The 24,225-nt window shown below is 46.0% G+C and overlaps 1 protein-coding gene and 1 long non-coding RNA gene across 11 annotated transcripts in view; one reads left to right on the forward strand and one right to left on the reverse strand.

The window, feature by feature from the left end:
• The window catches only part of NAV3 (neuron navigator 3), a 1,127,960-nt gene that overhangs the window by 547,639 nt on the left and 556,096 nt on the right, over window positions 1–24,225 (reverse strand). The window lies entirely within an intron of this gene.
• The window catches only part of LOC134932727 (uncharacterized), a 152,755-nt gene that overhangs the window by 81,544 nt on the left and 46,986 nt on the right, over window positions 1–24,225 (forward strand). The gene's annotated exons all lie outside the window — the stretch shown is intronic.

The raw sequence follows: 24,225 nt of genomic DNA on the forward strand, positions 1-24,225 counted from the left end.
ATTTATATATATATATATATATATATATATATATACTGATCCAATTCAGCCGGCACTCCTCGCTGCAATATCAACTGGTCCTGGTGCCTAATGCAGAGACATCCATATATCCATACAAAAAAAGCAAGGCACTCTGAGGACTCTTCTGCAAACACCTTTAATGACGGTGTGTTTAGATCAACATGTTTCAGGGCATCAGCCCTTTCGTCAGGATACACCAAATACAACAGACAGACACACACAAAACATTTAAATACCTGTTTGACGAGTCCTGTCTCCCGCCGGCGTCCGCGTCCCCAGCTGTAGCCGCTGATGCACCGCCGGAGTCTCACTTCCGGGTTCACGCAGGGCGCGGTTGCCAAGCAACCGCCAGCTTGCGCTCCAGTATAGTAAGCCCGGACAGAGTGTTCACAGCCAGCGTCATCTGTGGGGGACTGCCGGGGACAAGACACTTACATAAGTGAAATACAAACATTAAAAACATGCATGTGCAGCAACCAGTAGATGTCGGTGTATATATAGATTTAGTAATAACTATTGGTCTGTAAACAACAATATGTATAGAACCACATCACACCCACCCACCCATAGTGGATTATATTACTGTAAAGTGGAGCTTGAATTACTATCACTATTCTACAATCTATGGTCCATTTAACGTAAACTGTTCCAGTTAATTTTATCGTTCAATCCGTCAGGTACCGTGGTGCCCAGACGGATGATCCATCTTGCTTCCAGTACACACAATGCTTTGATCCGATCACCTCCGCGGGGGGACTCCCGCACATGATCAATCATAAAGTACTTAAGATCAGACAATGTGTGGCCCGTCATCTTAAAGTGACGGGCCACAGGCTGATCAATAACTCTGCCCACAATGGACAAATTTATCGCCGACCTATGTAAGGCCATACGTTCCCGAAATTTCCGTGAAGTCTGGCCAACACAATATAACCCACAAGGGCACGTGACCACGTACACCACGAATGATGAGGTGCACGTGAGCACGTGTCGGATGTCATATTTAATTTGGAGATGGGGATGTTGAAAAGATTTGCAGGCTATCATAAATCTGCATGTGGTACAGCCATGACAGCTGTAGCACCCTGCAGGTTTGACATATATGTTGGGTAATCTAGGGATACCTCTGCCTGTGATGTCAGTAATCATCAGTCTGTCCCTGAGGTTACGGCCTCTCCTAAATGCTGCTAATGGGCGAGTGGATTTGAAGCATGGCAGGTCCTTATCTGAGGTTACGATGGGCCATAGTGCCTTAGTTGCCCGATTAATTACTGGGCTGGCGGTAGTAAATGAGCTGACCCATGGAAAGACCTTCTCAGGTGATCTAGTGTGCGACTGCATTAATTGTGCTCTAGGCATGCTTAACACTTGCACTTTATTCTCCTCTAGCATCTTAGGGTCATATCCTCGTGTTGTAAATTTAGAAATTAATTCATCTATGGCCTCAGCTGCCTTTGCTGGATTGCTGGAGATTCTAGCCACCCTCATCATCTGCGAGCGGGGCAAACCCCGTTTCAGAGATGCCGGGTGATGGCTAGATGCCAGCAAAAAGGTGTTTCTATCCACATCTTTCTGAAACACTTCGGTAGTAATTTTGCCCTCGCAGACATTTACTTGTACGTCTAAAAAGTGTATTTGCACTTCACTACATGAAGACGTGAACTTAATAGGCGAATTACTGCCGTTAATTTCTTCAAGTATAGTGGTCAAGGATTCTATCCTACCTTCCCATAACAGAAAAACATCATCTATGTATCTGGTATACAGTTTAATGCATCCAGATACATCAGGATGATTCAACAGTAACCTCTCTTCCTGTTCAAACATATAAACGTTGGCGTACGACGGGGCCACAGGGGACCCCATCGCACACCCCCGCTGTTGCAGGTAATAATGACCGTCATATAGGAAATAATTTCTATAGAGAATTAGCTCTAATAACTTCAAGAAGAGGTCATGGTTAAATACTGTTGGGTCTAGGTATAGTAACAGGAAATTCTTCATGGCGGCTAATCCACCATCATGGGGGATAGATGTATACAGACTGCAAACGTCCAGACAGCACAGCCAGGTCCCTGTAGGTACTTCAATCACTCGGTCCAGTAGTTTCAGAAACTCCGTTGTGTCTTTGAGAAAAGACTCCTTCTTACTCAATAAAGGTTGTAGAAGATGATCCAATAGCTGTGCAACAGGATAATATATAGAATCACGGGCCGATATAATCGGACGGCCTGGAGGCTTGTTACTGTCCTTGTGCATTTTGGGAAGGGTGTACAATATCGGGACCATTGGGTGTTCAACTATTAGTGCCTTATAGACTTTAGATGTAATCTGTTGTTGTTGCATCGCTGTTTTCAACACCTCCATAAGTTCCTTCAGGAACCTATCCGTGGGATTCCCCGATAACCGTTTATACACTCCTTCTTCGGACAATTGGCGTGTAATCTCCTGGCGATAGTCTGTGATATCCTGTATCACAATGGCCCCGCCTTTATCGGCAGGCCTAATGATGATATCATCATAGGAGCCAAGATGTTTCAAGGCTATAGACTCCTCCCTTGATAGGTTCTTACGGATTTTGCCTGGTGCCAACCTAAATTTGGTGACAGAATCATGCAGTAGACGGTCAAATGTTTTCAGTGACGGGTTACCAGAGACTGGGTCAAATCTTGATTTCGTTTTCCCCACTGCAAATGCTTCAAGAGATGAGCACTCATTCATTGTAGTGTGAGATTGAAAATATTCTTTTAGACGTAGATTTCTGGAGAAGTTGTGATGGTCCAATCTCCATGTGTACTCATCGTGCATATTCGTAGGTACGAACGAAAGACCCTTCTGTAATACTTGAATTTCTACTTGTGAGAGATCTCTCTTAGAGAGATTGAAGATCAGACCATCTTTTTGCGAGGAGGATTTCTTCTGACTTCTTGCGATTCTTTGGTTCTGCCCGCCCCTGCGGGTGGTTTTAGTCCACCTTTCTGGGTGGCCCCACGTTGGTCTAAAGGGACTCCCTCAGACATAGAAGCATCGTCAGATTCGGACACTGCAAATTCGCTGTCACTCGTATTAGGGTGAACCGGGTTCCACTTCTGATTCTGTGGACGTCGTGGTTGCCATGGTCTACGGCGTCTCTCTAGGGCACTGTTGCGTGTTGCAGGCGCACCTCCCGATAGCCATCTGTAGACCCTGTTTTCTTCGTAGTCTGCATCTACGGTATGTTTTTTATTCCGTTTAAATTTGATTAAATTACTTTTGTACTGTTCACATTGCTGTTGAAGTTTATTTAGCCAGCTGGTATTGGCTTCATCTTTCAACACCTCCTGGTGATCATGTTCAAATGATAGAATCTTTGTGCGTGTGGCTAGTAGTTCACGACCTGACTCTTCGATGACCAGCACCATCAAGTCCAGCGCGCACTTATTGAGAATCCCAATCCACTTACGTACGAATTCCGGGTTTTGTCTTCCAATCGTTGGTACGTTGGTGACCCTGAATCCACGCGGAATTTTACGTTCTCGTACGTAATCAGATAAGGATGAACCATGCATTAAATAGTCAATTTCTCGTCTTTTTAATTTAAATAATTGATGATGCATGTCATCCAGGTTGTGGACCGGGTCCTCGGTGGTTACTGGTTCTTTAAATAAGATCTGCTGTACTTGATCTGCTGTAAAGCTGAATGTCTCACAGGGCGGTATTTTAAAGTCCCTGTATCCAGCTGCATCTTGAGATGCTGATACTTCTGGGGTTGGGTCCATCTTTACTTTTGGGACATAGAGGTAAAACTGATAGATTCACCTTTCATTCACGGCTGCCGCAGGTGACAATTCCCAGGTATAATCCCAGTCAGATATAAGTCTTGTTAGTGTCCATTAACAACGAAATAACCATGGAAGGAAAAGAGCTGTGGTGCCATGCAACTCGTGTGAAGACGTCAGCAGACCCCACACCACATATGCTGATCCAATTCAGCCGGCACTCCTCGCTGCAATATCAACTGGTCCTGGTGCCTAATGCAGAGACATCTATATATCCATACAAAAAAAGCAAGGCACTCTGAGGACTCTTCTGTAAACACCTTTAATGACGGTGTGTTTAGATCAACATGTTTCAGGGCATCAGCCCTTTCGTCAGGATACACCAAATACAACAGACAGACACACACAAAACATTTAAATACCTGTTTGACGAGTCCTGTCTCCCGCCGGCGTCCGCGTCCCCAGCTGTAGCCGCTGATGCACCGCCGGAGTCTCACTTCCGGGTTCACGCAGGGCGCGGTTGCCAAGCAACCGCCAGCTTGCGCTCCAGTATAGTAAGCCCGGAAAGAGTGTTCACAGCCAGCGTCATCTGTGGGGGACTGCCGGGGACAAGACACTTACATAAGTGAAATACAAACATTAAAAACATGCATGTGCAGCAACCAGTAGATGTCGGTGTATATATAGATTTAGTAATAACTATTGGTCTGTAAACAACAATATGTATAGAACCACATCACACCCACCCACCCATAGTGGATTATATTACTGTAAAGTGGAGCTTGAATTACTATCACTATTCTACAATCTATGGTCCATTTAACGTAAACTGTTCCAGTTAATTTTATCGTTCAATCCGTCAGGTACCGTGGTGCCCAGACGGATGATCCATCTTGCTTCCAGTACACACAATGCTTTGATCCGATCACCTCCGCGGGGGGACTCCCGCACATGATCAATCATAAAGTACTTAAGATCAGACAATGTGTGGCCCGTCATCTTAAAGTGACGGGCCACAGGCTGATCAATAACGCCGACCTATGTAAGGCCATACGTTCCCGAAATTTCCGTGAAGTCTGGCCAACATAATGTACTGGAAGCAAGATGGATCATCCGTCTGGGCACCACGGTACCTGACGGATTGAACGATAAAATTAACTGGAACAGTTCACGTTAAATGGACCATAGATTGTAGAATAGTGATAGTAATTCAAGCTACAGTAATATAATCCACTATGGGTGGGTGTGATGTGGTTCTATACATATTGTTGTTTACAGACCAATAGTTATTACTAAATCTATATATACACCGACATCTACTGGTTGCTGCACATGCATGTTTTTAATGTTTGTATTTCACTTATGTAAGTGTCTTGTCCCCGGCAGTCCCCCACAGATGACGCTGGCTGTGAACACTCTGTCCGGGCTTACTATACTGGAGCGCAAGCTGGCGGTTGCTTGGCAACCGCGCCCTGCGTGAACCCGGAAGTGAGACTCCGGCGGTGCATCAGCGGCTACAGCTGGGGACGCGGACGCCGGCGGGAGACAGGACTCGTCAAACAGGTATTTAAATGTTTTGTGTGTATCTGTCTGTTGTGTTTGGTGTATCCTGATGAAAGGGCTGATGCCCTGAAACATGTTGATCTAAACACACCGTCATTAAAGGTGTTTGCAGAAGAGTCCTCAGAGTGCCTTGCTTTTTTTGTATGGATATATGGATGTCTCTGCATTAGGCACCAGGACCAGTTGATATTGCAGCGAGGAGTGCCGGCTGAATTGGATCAGCATATGTGGTGTGGGGTCTGCTGACGTCTTCACACGAGTTGCATGGCACCACAGCTCTTTTCCTTCCATGGTTATTTCGTTGTTAATGGACACTAACAAGACTTATATCTGACTGGGATTATACCTGGGAATTGTCACCTGCGGCAGCCGTGAATGAAAGGTGAATCTATCAGTTTTACCTCTATGTCCCAAAAGTAAAGATGGACCCAACCCCAGAAGTATCAGCATCTCAAGATGCAGCTGGATACAGGGACTTTAAAATACCGCCCTGTGAGACATTCAGCTTTACAGCAGATCAAGTACAGCAGATCTTATTTAAAGAACCAGTAACCACCGAGGACCCGGTCCACAACCTGGATGACATGCATCATCAATTATTTAAATTAAAAAGACGAGAAATTGACTATTTAATGCATGGTTCATCCTTATCTGATTACGTACGAGAACGTAAAATTCCGCGTGGATTCAGGGTCACCAACGTACCAACGATTGGAAGACAAAACCCGGAATTCGTACGTAAGTGGATTGGGATTCTCAATAAGTGCGCGCTGGACTTGATGGTGCTGGTCATCGAAGAGTCGGGTCGTGAACTACTAGCCACACGCACAAAGATTCTATCATTTGAACATGATCACCAGGAGGTGTTGAAAGATGAAGCCAATACCAGCTGGCTAAATAAACTTCAACAGCAATGTGAACAGTACAAAAGTAATTTAATCAAATTTAAACGGAATAAAAAACATACCGTAGATGCAGACTACGAAGAAAACAGGGTCTACAGATGGCTATCGGGAGGTGCGCCTGCAACACGCAACAGTGCCCTAGAGAGACGCCGTAGACCATGGCAACCACGACGTCCACAGAATCAGAAGCGGAACCCGGTTCACCCTAATACGAGTGACAGCGAATTTGCAGTGTCCGAATCTGACGATGCTTCTATGTCTGAGGGAGTCCCTTTAGACCAACGTGGGGCCACCCAGAAAGGTGGACTAAAACCACCCGCAGGGGCGGGCAGAACCAAAGAATCGCAAGAAGTCAGAAGAAATCCTCCTCGCAAAAAGATGGTCTGATCTTCAATCTCTCTAAGAGAGATCTCTCACAAGTAGAAATTCAAGTATTACAGAAGGGTCTTTCGTTCGTACCTACGAATATGCACGATGAGTACACATGGAGATTGGACCATCACAACTTCTCCAGAAATCTACGTCTAAAAGAATATTTTCAATCTCACACTACAATGAATGAGTGCTCATCTCTTGAAGCATTTGCAGTGGGGAAAACGAAATCAAGATTTGACCCAGTCTCTGGTAACCCGTCACTGAAAACATTTGACCGTCTACTGCATGATTCTGTCACCAAATTTAGGTTGGCACCAGGCAAAATCCGTAAGAACCTATCAAGGGAGGAGTCTATAGCCTTGAAACATCTTGGCTCCTATGATGATATCATCATTAGGCCTGCCGATAAAGGCGGGGCCATTGTGATACAGGATATCACAGACTATCGCCAGGAGATTACACGCCAATTGTCCGAAGAAGGAGTGTATAAACGGTTATCGGGGAATCCCACGGATAGGTTCCTGAAGGAACTTATGGAGGTGTTGAAAACAGCGATGCAACAACAACAGATTACATCTAAAGTCTATAAGGCACTAATAGTTGAACACCCAAAGGTCCCGATATTGTACACCCTTCCCAAAATGCACAAGGACAGTAACAAGCCTCCAGGCCGTCCGATTATATCGGCCCGTGATTCTATATATTATCCTGTTGCACAGCTATTGGATCATCTTCTACAACCTTTATTGAGTAAGAAGGAGTCTTTTCTCAAAGACACAACGGAGTTTCTGAAACTACTGGACCGAGTGATTGAAGTACCTACAGGGACCTGGCTGTGCTGTCTGGACGTTTGCAGTCTGTATACATCTATCCCCCATGATGGTGGATTAGCCGCCATGAAGAATTTCCTGTTACTATACCTAGACCCAACAGTATTTAACCATGACCTCTTCTTGAAGTTATTAGAGCTAATTCTCTATAGAAATTATTTCCTATATGACGGTCATTATTACCTGCAACAGCGGGGGGGGGGTGCGATGGGGTCCCCTGTGGCCCCGTCGTACGCCAACGTTTATATGTTTGAACAGGAAGAGAGGTTACTGTTGAATCATCCTGATGTATCTGGATGCATTAAACTGTATACCAGATACATAGATGATGTTTTTCTGTTATGGGAAGGTAGGATAGAATCCTTGACCACTATACTTGAAGAAATTAACGGCAGTAATTCGCCTATTAAGTTCACGTCTTCATGTAGTGAAGTGCAAATACACTTTTTAGACGTACAAGTAAATGTCTGCGAGGGCAAAATTACTACCGAAGTGTTTCAGAAAGATGTGGATAGAAACACCTTTTTGCTGGCATCTAGCCATCACCCGGCATCTCTGAAACGGGGTTTGCCCCGCTCGCAGATGATGAGGGTGGCTAGAATCTCCAGCAATCCAGCAAAGGCAGCTGAGGCCATAGATGAATTAATTTCTAAATTTACAACACGAGGATATGACCCTAAGATGTTAGAGGAGAATAAAGTGCAAGTGTTAAGCATGCCTAGAGCACAATTAATGCAGTCGCACACTAGATCACCTGAGAAGGTCTTTCCATGGGTCAGCTCATTTACTACCGCCAGCCCAGTAATTAATCGGGCAACTAAGGCACTATGGCCCATCGTAACCTCAGATAAGGACCTGCCATGCTTCAAATCCACTCGCCCATTAGCAGCATTTAGGAGAGGCCGTAACCTCAGGGACAGACTGATGATTACTGACATCACAGGCAGAGGTATCCCTAGATTACCCAACATATATGTCAAACCTGCAGGGTGCTACAGCTGTCATGGCTGTACCACATGCAGATTTATGATAGCCTGCAAATCTTTTCAACATCCCCATCTCCAAATTAAATATGACATCCGACACGTGCTCACGTGCACCTCATCATTCGTGGTGTACGTGGTCACGTGCCCTTGTGGGTTATATTGTGTTGGCCAGACTTCACGGAAATTTCGGGAACGTATGGCCTTACATAGGTCGGCGATACATTTGTCCATTGTGGGCAGAGTTATTGATCAGCCTGTGGCCCGTCACTTTAAGATGACGGGCCACACATTGTCTGATCTTAAGTACTTTATGATTGATCATGTGCGGGAGTCCCCCCGCGGAGGTGATCGGATCAAAGCATTGTGTGTACTGGAAGCAAGATGGATCATCCGTCTGGGCACCACGGTACCTGACGGATTGAACGATAAAATTAACTGGAACAGTTTACGTTAAATGGACCATAGATTGTAGAATAGTGATAGTAATTCAAGCTCCACTTTACAGTAATATAATCCACTATGGGTGGGTGGGTGTGATGTGGTTCTATACATATTGTTGTTTACAGACCAATAGTTATTACTAAATCTATATATACACCGACATCTACTGGTTGCTGCACATGCATGTTTTTAATGTTTGTATTTCACTTATGTAAGTGTCTTGTCCCCGGCAGTCCCCCACAGATGACGCTGGCTGTGAACACTCTGTCCGGGCTTACTATACTGGAGCGCAAGCTGGCGGTTGCTTGGCAACCGCGCCCTGCGTGAACCCGGAAGTGAGACTCCGGCGGTGCATCAGCGGCTACAGCTGGGGACGCGGACGCCGGCGGGAGACAGGACTCGTCAAACAGGTATTTAAATGTTTTGTGTGTGTCTGTCTGTTGTATTTGGTGTATCCTGACGAAAGGGCTGATGCCCTGAAACATGTTGATCTAAACACACCGTCATTAAAGGTGTTTGCAGAAGAGTCCTCAGAGTGCCTTGCTTTTTTTGTATGGATATATATATATATATATATATATATATATAATTCTTTCTTAATTTAATTATTATCTATTTTTTATATATATATATTTTTTGGGGGAAGGGGGGTAGGGAGGAGGGCCCTGCCTATTTTGCTAGTCCTGGGCCCCGTAATTTCTGATGGCAGCCCTGCTCGTGATCGTTACATTCCCGCAAAGCCAGGTCCCCTTATGCAGAGGCCACACCCCGAAATATCTAATCATCAAAGTTGGGAGGTATGACTATCCACAGTATTAATAATCTCCCCTTATTATTTGCATTATTGGGTTATAAGATCTAATTGGTGATTGCCTGTCTAATGCAATATAATAATAACACCAGCCATGAGCCTGCACCATTTTGTTTTATTGTTTTTATTACTACATATACATATCTACTAATTAGGACTGTTTACTTAAAAAAACAAAAACCGGCTACTGCATCTGCACTGGATGTCCTGTGCGGCTAGTGCTACTGCATCTGCTTGCTGGCTGTGGGCAGTACTCGGATGCTTGATTCATTACCATCACTGATAGTATTGATATGGAGTACCTGATAACAATTTTTCAGTTTTTTACTATGAAATATTTTTGCTGAATTGTACCAGGGTCATGCAGTGAGGTAAATGGCTGGGGAGGCACTGGCTTACACACAATATCTGAGCCAAAGGGTTCATGTGGGCATTATAGAAAGATGCAGCAGTATATAATGCTGGAAATTTGGTGAGTTTTGATCAGAGATGTGCAGAAAAGATAGGCAGGCTATGCACTGTATCACGTGCTATAGACGTTTTGAATAAAAAAATTATTAGAATAATACATAAAAGATATTTCTAATATAGTCTTCAAATTTTTCATATACATTGTATAGTCAAGGGGCTCTGCCTCACCTCACCGCACGTCACTGAACTGTACCCTCGGTCATTCTGAAATACTGTAGGTGTGGGAGGGTCATATGTCATTGCATCTGCATCCCAGTCAGAGAGTTGCCTCTAAAAACTGGGCAGTGATCTGTTATGCCTGTCTGCTGATTGGCCATTTCCAGCCCAGGCACATTCTGATTGGTCCATCTGTTTTACAGCTACTACAAAATATCTCTATTCTATTTCGCATCTTTGAGCCCCTGGAAGACACTCTTCACTGGTGAAGAGGGTGAAGTGGGCTGATGCGGGATGCTGCTCTAATTAAACATGCATACAGTTTGAACTATCAGTATCAGGATTAGATCACACTAACGTGTAATCAAGCATTGTGTAGCAAGCCTCTCAGCCTCAACAAACACCTGACATAGTTAAAGAAAAAATGTAAAAAAACAACAACATGTGCCACACCCCTGCAGGTTCGTTAACCAGGCAGTAAATAACGCTTGGGAATGACCTGTGCTATAAAAGACAGAGGAGGGCAGTGTCTTCAGCATTACGAAGACATTGGTTCTTCACAGTCCTTACACTTTCTGGGCATTGAGGATATGCCTATATCATATGTTGCGCAGGTAGCAAATAAAACCACAACACAGGAGCTTGGTAATGTTTTTCAAAACTGCCAGAAAGACAAAAGGCATTGGCGTCTCTATAATTGGCGCAATGGGTGCAGTGCAAACGGGCCCCTGGGTCCAGTAGGGGTCCACACTGCACACATTGCACCCATATTTTTATTACTTACCTTTCCGGAGTCCTGCGTCGGAGCTGCAGCCGCGGTGCAAAAATCACCACCAAAATGGCTGCTGTGCATGTGCAGTAGGAGATTTAGACTCCGGAACATGGCGGGCGCCATCTTTCCAGAGTCCACGCATGCGCAGTAGACACTGGCATAATACCAGAGTCTACTGTGCCGCTAAGCGGAGGGGGCCCCCTCCTATGTTAAAACACCCCTGACAAAGAGACCCAGGCATCAGCCAAGCACACAAGCTTTTTCCACAGTTATACTGTTTACCTGATGCTATCACACTTCATCACATGGGCTTAATTAAAGTGTGTTTCTCATATGTTTCTTAAGCAGTGCAAAGTGTTACTTGCACACTGTCAGTAGTGGTTGTGGCCCTAATTCAGACCTGATCCCAGCAGCAAATTTGTTAGCAAATAGGCAAAACCATGTTCACTGCAGGGGGGGGGGGGCAGATATAACATGTGCAGAGAGAGTTAGATTTGGGTGTGGTGTGTTCAAACTGAAATCTAAATTGTAGTGTAAAATTAAAGCAGCCAGTATTTACCCTGCACAGAACAATATAACCCACCCAAATCTAACTCTCTCTGCAAATGTTATATCTGCCCCCCCCCCCCCCCCCCCCCGCAGTGCACATGGTTTTGCTCATTTGCTAACAAATTTGCTGTTGCAATCAGGTCTGAAGTAGGCCCTGTGACGTAGAATGAGCATCAAATGTGTTTAATATGGAGATACTGTGGTTATAGGACAGAGATGGGGAACCTTTGGCACTCTAGCTGTTGTTGAACTTCACATCCCAGCATGCCCTGCTACAGTTTTGTATTTGGCCATGCTAAAACTGTACCAGGGCATGCAGGGATGTGTAGTTGAACAACAGCTGCAGTGACAAAGGTTCCCCATCACTGTTATAGGATGACAACCCTTAAGACATATAGAGTCTCTCCTCTCTCTTTTTTAACAGATGTATAGACTGTGGGATCTTGAATAGCATTTTATTATGCTCCATTACGCTCTGCACTACAAAATCTAGAATATTTTTAATGACAACTTGCCAACGGTTCATTTGGCCTTAAGACATGCACAGCTGGCTCTACGTGTTTCCCAGCATTCCCTTTCACATAGTATTGTCTATTCAGGAAGAGGCTGCAAATGATTTAAGATAACATCAGTGATACATAACTTGGACTATCCTGAACTTTGCACCTTTCTCTTAAGCGTAAGGCTCACAGGAAAAATTGGCAGTTTGCCTGCAGGGTTAGCTAGACTCCTAGACTTCAACTAACCACAAACATTAGTTAACAGACTTTAGAGAAGTCACTGAATAATATCAATGGAAAAATCTAATCATTCTGTAAATCTGAAGAAAGACATTTTAGCGATCATATATTACACTTAATGGTTACTCTGTCAACACGACCATCTCAGTATGATATAAAATGATCTTTCATGTTCTAAGAAGAGAAAAGCATAACTACTACAGTAAATTCTCTCCAGTATGAGCAGGACACTATTCTTTGTACCTCACAGGGCAAAGTATATTGAACTTGTCACACTTGGTCATAAGAATTAAATAATGAATAAAATAAAAAAACTGCAAAATGAGGTTGTGGAATAAGAAATAAATTGCAGACACAAATTCATTGTATGGGCTACAGCCATACTGTAAGGAATTGACTAATACAGACTCTCTGTAGCAGTGACGTGCGGTAAGGTCAATGACTGGGAAGGCACTGTCTAATAACAGAACTGGATTTACACCAACATACAGCTTGGGGTGAGTAGAGGGTGTTTTCCACTCTCCCCAAATCCCTAACCTTCCCGTAAGCTAACCCTAACCTCCCCCTATGGTACTTAACCCTAACATCCCTGCGGCACTGCCTAAAGCTAACCCCCCCTTCCCTGATGCCTAAACCTAACTCTCCCTCCCCACAGCCTAAGTCTAACCCTCCCCGTGGGTGCCTAACCCCCCCCCCCCCCTCCCTGCAGCCTAACCCTAACCACCACCCCCATTGCAGCCTAACCCTAACCTCCCCAAATTACACAAATATATATAAGAAATGACACAATGGGCCAGATTCAAATGTGAGCTCCCAGGCGCAATCGTGCCCACCGGTAGTATTCTAATGTTACTGCTGACGGGTACGACAAGTTCATTTCAGCTCACTACCCACGGAGGTAGCAAGCTAAAATGCGTGTAAAGAGACCCGTTTGGGCGCGACCATTAGTTTAGTCGGGTTTAGGTGCTTTGCGCGGTTAATCCCGACTGTACTGAGCGCGATCAGTGGGGGCATTTGAATATCGCCCCTCTACCTCCCGTCACTTTAGACGGAAGATAGGGGACGTGTGTGTGAATGAGGGAGCTATGTACTTGGTTTACTGCCACTGGCGTATCTATAATGGGTGCAGTGTGTGCGGTGCACACGGGCCCCTGGGTCCAGAGGGGGCCCACACCGCACCCATTTCTTTTATACTTAACTTTCCGGAGTCCATCGCAGCCGATTGGCTGTTACTTTATCTCTAACGACTTTATCTCCATCCAAGGCTTAGTAAATAGACCCCTAAAGGCTGGAGCAGACAGTGACATGCAGCCTGCTCCTGCTGTAAGCTTTGACACTGACAGCAGCAGCCTGACCCTACTGTACGTTGCTGTAGCAGCCTGGTGCAGGGGACCAGAGCCTACTCCTCCCCCACCCCTTTCCAATGCATAATAGTGCTACCACTGCTATAGACATATGGAATTGTGCACCCTGATAGCCTACCCCACCATCTGTGCCAAAGGCTGCACATCTTTTGTCAGCAGTCATATCCCCGCCAGCACTTGTCGGCTGCTTTATGAGCTGCATAATGGCAAAAATTGCATTTACTGTTATGCATTATTGATTATATGTATTAATACATATGATCAAATATATTTATATACCTTGAGGTGCCCTCGCTGGACTTAGGGGCAAATGTAATAAAGGATACCCTGTACATTAATGGTCTATCGCCAGCACTAACTGCGCCGGCAATAAGATTCGCAGTGACAAGTCTACGTAACTAGCACTGTACATGTAATCAGCAATACTCAAATTTATAACATATACATTTTTTTTATTTGAATCTGTTTTTGAACTAAAAAGTATATTCATTATAGTGGAACTGAGGGCCCACGTCTAGCATGCAGGTGTGTAAGCTGTCTCTCCGGGGTGTCTTAGTACCGCTCAGCTAGTTCTGCTTAATTCCATTACAGACCCTGGATAGTAAATTGAGATTTTTTTTCTTTTACCAATACAAAAAAAACTCTGCCTAGATTTCACTGCCACATATAGCAGTTCCTATTAGATGTTATTCACTATCTGTTTATTTTCTATCAATTACATTTTGCAAATTAATTATAATGTTATATTTATTGTTTGACTAATTATTCAGCTATTCAGTTCTCAACTAAAATATTCGATTATACACATTTCCCCTTTAAAGCAAATTATTCATACAGTACAGTATATCAGCTGTTCATTATCCTTACCCCACCATCTGTAATGCAACCAGGACCTGGAGAGGGAGGGAGATCCGTACTCTGCACTGAGAGTGACAGCAGGAAACAGTCACTGCTCAGTGCTAGAGCCGATGTCCAATCTAATCTGCTTCACTGACAGGGGCGGGCTCTGAAGTGGGATGCAGGCACACCCCTGTCACTGAGGCAGATCTGCTGGTGCCTCTATTACATTTTTTTTCAATGGGCTTTTCCTGCCCTCTGTTTGGCCCGCCCCCTGCCCGACCCCCTCCTCAGGCACTTTATCGTTGTCAGTGGAAGGCAGCGCTCTCAGCTGCCTCCCACCCACATTTGGCTGTGTTTCCACAGCAAATATCATTAGAAAAATTAAAAGAAGATCATTATGACACAGGACATGTTATAACTATCTTCTTTCTATTAATTAAATCATTATGACAGGGGAGGCACTGCCTCCCCTGACTGCACGTCCCTGCTCTGTAGTACTGCTGCTTAATATATAACATGCTGGGCAACATGTACAATGTTCATAACATTTTAATGGGTAGGCTTTCATTAACAATAATGTCAGACAATACAGACTATACAGGTGCGGTGGTATTGAATTAGCCATGGTAATTTACCACGGCTAATTTACCCACCTGGGGCTATCCAATTAGCCCCAAAGTTGGCGCTTATTGGCACTTTTGTTTCACCTGTCTCAGGCAGGAGAAACCAAATCCGCTATAAACATGCACCTTTTTCCTGATCATGAAAACACTTAAGATCTGCGTAAAGTCACTGACCTATATAATTTCTCAGGAAAATTAAAAAAAATTCTGACAGAAAAAATGGAGGATAATTGAATAGCCCGCAAAATTGGGCTAAAGAAACAAGCGAAATACCCCGGTTTTTCACGCTCCAAAATTTTTTGGTCTAATTGGATACCCCCTATGGAGGGTATCGGGGAATTTGGCTACAGTGTGTGGAAATGTGCTCAGGAAGAATACATGGAAGAAGATAGACAGACAAAGCCTCTTAGAACTGTCTAAGGACATAGGGGTCTATTTACTAAGCCTTGTATGGAGATAAAGTCACTGGAGATAAAGTACCAGCCAATCCGCTCCTAACTGTTATTTTTCAAACACAGCCTGTGACATAGCAGTTAGGAACCAATTGGCTGGTACTTTATCTCCAGCGACTTTATCTCCATCCAAGGCTTAGTAAATAGACCCCTACGGGGGAGATTTATCAAAGTTGGAGAGAGTACCAATCAATTAGCTCCTGCCATTTTTCAAACACAGCCTGTAACATGGAAGTTAGGAGCTGATTGGTACATTATCTCTCTCCATTGTATCTCTCTCAAAGCTTTGATAAATCTGCCCCATACTTCATATAGCCATATTTGAGCATGAAGCCAGAAGTTTCTTTTGTAGCACACTTGTCACTTGCACTTAATTTACACATGCAGTCTCAGCTTGTGAAGAATTACGCCCTGGAAATGTCTACATTTTTAAATGTTGACCAGTTCAATAGGAATGATTAGGTGGGCCACTCATCATTCACTAAAGCAGAAGAAAAGATTAATTTCACCTACTTTTGTAAGAACAAAGAATTGGGGTCAAAGTTGGGACTGTGCTTATAACAAGACAATACTTCTCAAGCAGCACATTTTGTGGATGGAATCAGGGGCGTCTTAAGAGAGGTGGAGGCCCGTGTTCAGCCTCCTCCGTCGGGCCCCCTCCTCTCTGCCCGTAGCACCGTAGAGTCTGAGCACTAGAGGGCTCAGACTCAACTGCGCATGCACAGATCTCCGGGAAAATGGTGCGGCGGCCATTTTCCCTGAGATCTCTCTACTGCGCAGGCGCAGAACGCAGTGAAAATGGCCGCTGGGCCATTTTCACTGTGTTCTAGAGGTTCTACGGATGCCGGCGCTGGACTTCGGAAGGGTAAGTATTTTACAAATGGGTGCAGTGTGTGCGGTGGGGGCCCCCTCTGGACTCAGGGGCCCGTGTGCACAGCACACACTGCTTCCATTATAGAAACGCCAGTGGATGGAATGAATGGAGTGGAATGGAATTTAAAAAAAAAAAAAGATTTTACTCACCGGTAAATCTATTTCTCGTAGTCCGTAGTGGATGCTGGGAACTCCGTAAGGACCATGGGGAATAGACGGGCTCCGCAAGAGACTGGGCACTCTAAAAGAAAGATTAGGTACTATCTGGTGTGCACTGGCTCCTCCCTCTATGCCCCTCCTCCAGACCTCAGTTAGGATACTGTGCCCGGAAGCGCTGACACAATAAGGAAGGATTTTGAATCCCGGGTAAGACTCATACCAGCCACACCAATCACACCGTATAACTCGTGATACTATACCCAGTTAACAGTATGAAATATAACTGAGCCTCTCAACAGATGGCTCAACAATAACCCTTTAGTTAGGCAATAACTATATACAAGTATTGCAGACAATCCGCACTTGGGATGGGCGCCCAGCATCCACTACGGACTACGAGAAATAGATTTACCGGTGAGTAAAATCTTATTTTCTCTGACGTCCTAGTGGATGCTGGGAACTCCGTAAGGACCATGGGGATTATACCAAAGCTCCCAAACGGGCGGGAGAGTGCGGATGACTCTGCAGCACCGAATGAGAGAACTCAAGGTCCTCCTCAGCCAGGGTATCAAATTTGTAGAATTTAGCAAACGTGTTTGCCCCTGACCAAGTTGCAGCTTAGCAAAGTTGTAAAGCCGAGACCCCTCGGGCAGCCGCCCAAGATGAGCCCACTTTCCTCGTGGAATGGGCTGTTACTGATTTAGGATGCGGCAATCCAGCCGCAGAATGCTCCAGCTGAATTGTGCTACAAATTCAGCGAGCAATAGTCTGCTTAGAAGCAGGAGCACCTATTTTGTTGGGTGCCTACAGGATAAAAAACGAGTCAGTTTTCCTGACTCCAGCCGTCCTGGAAATATAAATTTTTAAGGCCCTGACTACGTCCAGTAACTTGGAATCTTCCAAGTCCCTAGTAGCCGCAGGCACTACAATAGGTTGGTTCAAGTGAAAAGCTGATACCACCTTAGGGAGAAACTGGGGACGAGTCCTCAATTCTGCCCTATCCATATGGAAAATCAGATAAGGGCTTTTACATGACAAAGCCGCCAATTCTGACACACGCCTGGCCGAAGCCAAGGCCAATAACATGACCTCTTTCCACGTGAGATATTTCAAATCCACAGTTTTAAGTGGCTCAAACCAATGTGATTTTAAGAAACTCAACACCACGTTGAGATCCCAAGGTGCCACAGAAGGCACAAAAAAGGGGCTGAATATGTAGCACTCCCTTTACAAATGTCTGAACTCCAGGCAGTGAAGCCAGTTCTTTCTGGAAGAAAATCGACAGAGCCGAAATCTGGACCTTAATGGAACCCAAATTTAGGCCCATAGTCACTCCTGACTGTAGGAAGTGCAGAAAACGACCCAGCTGAAATTCCTCTGTTGGGGCCTTCCTGGCCTCACACCACGCAACATATTTTCGCCAAATACGGTGATAATGGTTTGCGGTTACTTCTTTCCTGGCTTTTATCAGCGTAGGAATGACTTCCTCCGGAATGCCCTTTTGCTTTAGGATCCGGAATTCAACCGCCATGCCGTCCAACGCAGCCGCGGTAAGTCTTGGAACAGACAGGGCCCCTGCTGTAGCAGATCCTGTCTGAGCGGTAGAGGCCATGGGTCCTCTGATATTATTTCTTGAAGTTCTGGGTACCAAGCTCTTCTTGGCCCATCCGGAACCACGAGTATCGTTCTTACTCCTCGTTTTCTTATTATTCTCAGTACCTTTGGTATGAGAGGCAGAGGAGGGAATACATAAACCGACTGGTACACCCACGGTGTCACTAGAGCGTCCACAGCTATTGCCTGAGGGTCCCTTGACCTGGCGCAATATCTAGTTTTTTGTTTAGGCGGGACGCCATCATGTCCACCTGTGGCCTTTCCCAACGGTTTACCAACAGTTGGAAGACTTCTGGATGAAGTCCCCACTCTCCCGGGTGTCGGTCGTGTCTGCTGAGGAAGTCTGCTTCCCAGTTGTCCACTCCCGGAATGAACACTGCTGACAGTGCTAAGACGTGATTTTCCGCCCATTGGAGAATCCTTGTGGCTTCTGCCATCGCCATCCTGCTTCTTATGCCGCCCTGTCGGTTTACATGGGCGACTGCCGTGATGTTGTCTGATTGGATCAGTACCGGCTGGTTTTGAAGCAGAGGCCTTGCCAGACTTAGGGCATTGTAAATGGCCCTCAGTTCCAGAATATTTATGTGTAGGGACGACTCCTGACTTGACCAAAGTCCTTGGAAATTTCTTCCCTGTGTGACTGCCCCCCAGCCTCGAAGGCTGGCATCCGTGGTTACCAGGACCCAGTCCTGTATGCCGAATCTGCGGCCCTCTTGAAGATGAGCACTCTGCAGCCACCACAGTAGAGATACCCTGGTCCTTGGAGACAGGGTTATCAGCCGATGCATCTGAAGATGCGATTCCGACCACTTGTCCAAGAGGTCCCACTGAAAGGTTCTTGCATGGAACCTGCCGAATGGAATTTTGCTTCGTAAGAAGCTACCATTTTTCCCAGGACTCGTGTGCAGTGATGCACCGATACCTGTTTTGGTTTCAGGAGGTCTCTGACTAGAGATGACAGCTCCTTGGCTTTCTCCTGCGGGAGAAACACTTTTTTCTGTTCTGTGTCCAGAACCATCCCCAGGAACAGCAGGCGTGTGGTAGGAACCAGCTGTGACTTTGGAATGTATAGAATCCATCCGTGCTGTTGTAGCACTTCCCGAGATAGTGCTACTCCGACCAACAACTGCTCCATGGACCTCGCCTTTATAAGGAGATCGTCCAAGTACGTGATAATTAAAAACTCCCTTTTTTCGAAGGAGTATCATCATATCTGCCATTACCTTGGTAAAGACCCTCGGTGCCGTGGACAGTCCAAACGGCAGTGTTTGGAATTGGTAATGGCAATCCTGCATCACAAATCTGAGGTACTCCTGGTGAGGATGGTAAATGGGGACATGTAGGTAAGCATCCTTGATGTCCAGGGATACCATGTAATCCCCCTCCTCCAGGCTTGCAATAACCGCCCTGAGCGATTCCATCTTGAACTTGAATTTTTTTATGTATGTGTTCAAGGACTTCAAATTTAAAATGGGTCTCACCGAACCGTCCGGTTTCGGTACCACAAACAGTGTGGAATAGTAACCCCGTCCTTGTTGAAGTAGGGGCACCGTGACTATCACCTGCTGGGAATACAGCTTGTGAATTGCCTCTAGCACAGCCTCCCTGCCTGAGGGAGTTGTCGGCAAGGCAGATTTGAGGAAACGGCGGGGGGGAGACGCCTCGAATTCCAGCCTGTACCCCTGAGATACTACTTGAAGGATCCAGGGATCCACCTGTGAGCGAGCCCACTGATCGCTGAAATTTTTGAGGCGGCCCCCCACCGTACCTGGCTACGCCTGTGGAGCCCCCGCGTCATGCGGTGGACTCAGAGGAAGCGGGGGAAGAATTTTGATTCTGGGAACTGGCTGACTGGTGCAGCTTTTTCCCTCTTCCCTCGTCTCTGTGCAGAAAGGAAGCGCCTTTGACCCGCTTGCTTTTCTGAAGCCGAAAGGACTGTACCTGATAATACAGTGCTTTCTTAGGCTGTGAGGAAACCTGAGGTAAAAAAATTTCTTCCCTGCTGGTGCTGTGGATACGAGGTCCCAGAGACCATCCCCAAACAATTCCTCACCCTTATAAGGCTCTATGTGCCTTTTAAAGTCAGCATCACCTGTCCAGTGTCGGGTCTCTAATACCCTCCTTACAGAATGGACATTGCATTAATTCTGGATGCCAGCCGGCAAAATATCCCTCTGTGCATCCCTCATATATAAGATGACGTCTTATGTTCGCAAAATAGTATCCCTGTTTGACAGGGTTACAGACCACGCTGCAGCAGCACTATCTGCAGGTCTCAGTCTAGTACCTGAGTGTGTAATTACAGACTTCAGGATAGCCTCCTGCTTTTTAACAGCAGGTACCTTCAAAGTGGCCGTATCCTAAGACGGCAGTGCCACCTTTTTTGACAAACGTGTGAGCGCCTTATCCACCCTAGGGGATATCTCCCAGCGTAACTTATCCTCTGGCGGGAAAAGGTACGCCATCAGTAACTTTTTAGAAATTACCAGTTTCTTATCGGGGGAACCCACACTTTTTCACACTTCATTCACTCATTTGATGGGGGAACAAAACACTGCCTGCTTTTTCTCCCCAAACATAAAACCCTTTTTTAGTGGTACTTGGGTAAATGTCAGAAATGTGTAACACATTTTTTTATTGCCGGGATTATGTAACGGATGTTCCTAGTGGATTGTGTATATGTCTCAACCTCGTCGACACTGGAGTCAGACTCCGTGTCGACATCTGTGTCTGCCATCTGAGGGAGCGGGCGTTTTTGAGCCCCTGATGGCCTTTGAGACGCCTGGGCAGGTGCGGGCTGAGAAGCCGGCTGTCCCATAGCTGTTACGTCATCCAGCCTTTTATGTAAGGAGTTGACACTGTCGGTTAATACCTTCCACCTATCCATCCACTCTGGTGTCGGCCCACAGGGGGCGACATCCCATTTATCGGCATCTGCTCCGCCTCCACATAAGCCTCCTCATCAAACATGTCGACACAGCCGTACCGACACACCGCACACACACAGGGAATGCTCTGACTGAGGACAGGACCCCACACAGCCCTTTGGGGAGACAGAGAGAGAGTATGCCAGCACACACCAGAGCGCTATATAATGTAGGGATAAACACTATGGGCAGGATGTATTAAAGCAAAAATGTGGTAAAACCCCCGAAAACGGGGGTTTTACCGCATTTTCATATTTACTAACACCCTACCGTCGGCGTCCAGGGTATCGCCATCTCTGGATGGCGATACCCTATAGAAGCCTATGGGCTTCTTTTCGCCGACCCCCGCAACCCGCCGACACCGTCGACACCGCTGCAGACGCCGACCCCCCTCCCCCCCAGCTTACCTTACTCCATGATGCCCCAGACCCGGAAGGTAATCTCCTCCTCCCCCTAGCAACGCAGCCGGACGTCCTTCCGGCTGCAGGGGGGAGGAGGAGGCACCGGGGGCAGCCTGCTGCTGCTTCCCGGCATCTAGCCTGTGTGGGGACCCCATGGAGGTGACAGAGACCCCCGCAGACCACCTAACAGGTATCGCGGGGGGCCCCCGTCACCGCATCGCGATGTTGATCGCATATGTTAGTACATACGCGATCAACATCGCTGCGGTAACCGGCGAGGTGCGGCGATGTATGTTAATACATCCCGCCCTATCACTGAGTGAATTTTCCCCAATAGCTGCTTGTATAAACAATATTGCGCCTAAATTTAGTGCCCCCCCTCTCTTTTTAACCCTTTGAGCCTGAAAACTACAGGGGAGAGCCTGGGGAGCTGTCTTCCAGCTACACTGTGAAGAGAAAATGGCGCCAGTGTGCCGAGGGAGATAGCTCCGCCCCTTTTTCGCGGACCTTTCTCCCGCTTTTTTATGGATTCTGGCAGGGGTAATTATCACATATATAGCCTCTGGGGCTATATATTGTGATTATTTTGCCAGCCAAGGTGTTTTTATTGCTGCTCAGGGCGCCCCCCCCCCCCAGCGCCCTGCACCCTCAGTGACCGGAGTGTGAAGTGTGTATGAGGAGCAATGGCGCACAGCTGCAGTGCTGTGCGCTACCTTGGTGAAGACTGAAGTCTTCTGCCGCCGATTTTCCGGACCATCTTCATGCTTCTGGCTCTGTAAGGGGGGCGGCGGCGCGGCTCCGGGAACGAACACCAAGGACGGGTCCTGCGGTCGATCCCTCTGGAGCTAATGGTGTCCAGTAGCCTAAGAAGCCCAAGCTAGCTGCAAGCAGGTAGGTTCGCTTCTTCTCCCCTTAGTCCCTCGTTGCAGTGAGCCTGTTGCCAGCAGGTCTCACTGTAAAATAAAAAACCTAACATATACTTTCATTCTAGGAGCTCAGGAGAGCCCCTAGTGTGCATCCAGCTCGGCCGGGCACAGAAATCTAACTGAGGTCTGGAGGAGGGGCATAGAGGGAGGAGCCAGTGCACACCAGATAGTACCTAATCTTTCTTTTAGAGTGCCCAGTCTCCTGCGGAGCCCGTCTATTCCCCATGGTCCTTACGGAGTTCCCAGCATCCACTAGGACGTCAGAGAAATATGATTTGCTTGGTGCAAAAGTTTCAATTCATTTTTTCTTTTTTTGCTCTACTGGCTGCAAATCAATGATCATAAAATAAAAAAACACAAATTTTCAGACTGGCAACGCGACCCGGCACTGGAATCATCGAGGCAGGAGGCGGCACAGGCATCATCAGGGCAGGAGCGGAGGCGGCACTTGGAGATGAGATCATTTCCACACCGCCTTCTCCATAGTATGAACGGGTCGCGGATCGCATCGACCAGGGTAACCCATTCCCACCGCACCTAACTCAGGTTGAAATACTGGGTCAGGCGACCAGGGAATTCGGGACTTATCCCTTTCACATCGCACATCTACCAGCATCGACCTAGCAAGATACCGGGTTATTTGTGCAGTGTGAAAGGGGTATTATTACTCTATTCTATGGTAGTTTACACTAATTAATGAGAATAGAGTTTCAGCTTTAATGCAGAATTTCTATAACCTGGGCTCCACGTAACAGTTTGAGTAAATAATTCAGGGACTAGATAAAAAACTTGATAAGCAATTAATAGGCCCTACACACATTAAGATTTTACTGAATGAGAACTCGTTCAGTGTGTAGGCACCACCGATGAACGATACGCGGCCCCGCGCTCGTTCATCGTTGGTGCCGGTTCGTTTACATCTGCAGGCCAATATAGACAATCTCGTCCCTATTATCATGCAGGGCTATGGAGCCGGGTGATGTGGGGAATGAAGAAACTTCACTCCCCCCGTCAATCCCCCCCCCCCTACCCCGCCCCCCTCCGTCGGATCAGCCGTCGGGCAGCTCCGCACGCCGCCGAGTGTGTAGGGCCCATTAGGTTTTATCGGACAACTATGATATAGAAAACTATTGTGTAAAGTAAGATATGCTAACAATGGCACAATTTAATTAATACAGTACTCTCTTATAAATTTAATTTTCAAAACTGTAACACAAAATGTGCAATGAGTTCATAGCTACTGTATAGTACTTTCATTCTGGCAAAAAATACAGTTCAAGTATTCCAAGTTAACACAACATACAGTACTGTAAGCCTCATTAGCAAAGTATCAGCACGTACTGATCGGCATATAAAAAGTAATCTTGCTTAATTACTGACTTCAAGGCTGAATTAGCAAATTGACACATTAAATACTGAATTACTGAATATGCTGAAGATCACTATTTAAGCAAATGTAAGCCAACCTCTTTCAAGCGTAATACCCATATAAATAACTACTTACTGTAGATAGGCACTGTAGAATACAGTATTGGGGAATACAGGTTTCTTTCATCAGAATCAGGGACTGGGTACTCTAGGGGGCGCTATTTATTCATGTAAGCGTGTTCAGTCCCCTAAACCCCCCCAAAAAATGTTTTTTTTTTAAATGTATGCTTAAAGCAATGA

This window comes from Pseudophryne corroboree, chromosome 6 (genome assembly GCF_028390025.1).
Source record: "Pseudophryne corroboree isolate aPseCor3 chromosome 6, aPseCor3.hap2, whole genome shotgun sequence".
Classification (NCBI taxonomy): domain Eukaryota; kingdom Metazoa; phylum Chordata; class Amphibia; order Anura; family Myobatrachidae; genus Pseudophryne; species Pseudophryne corroboree.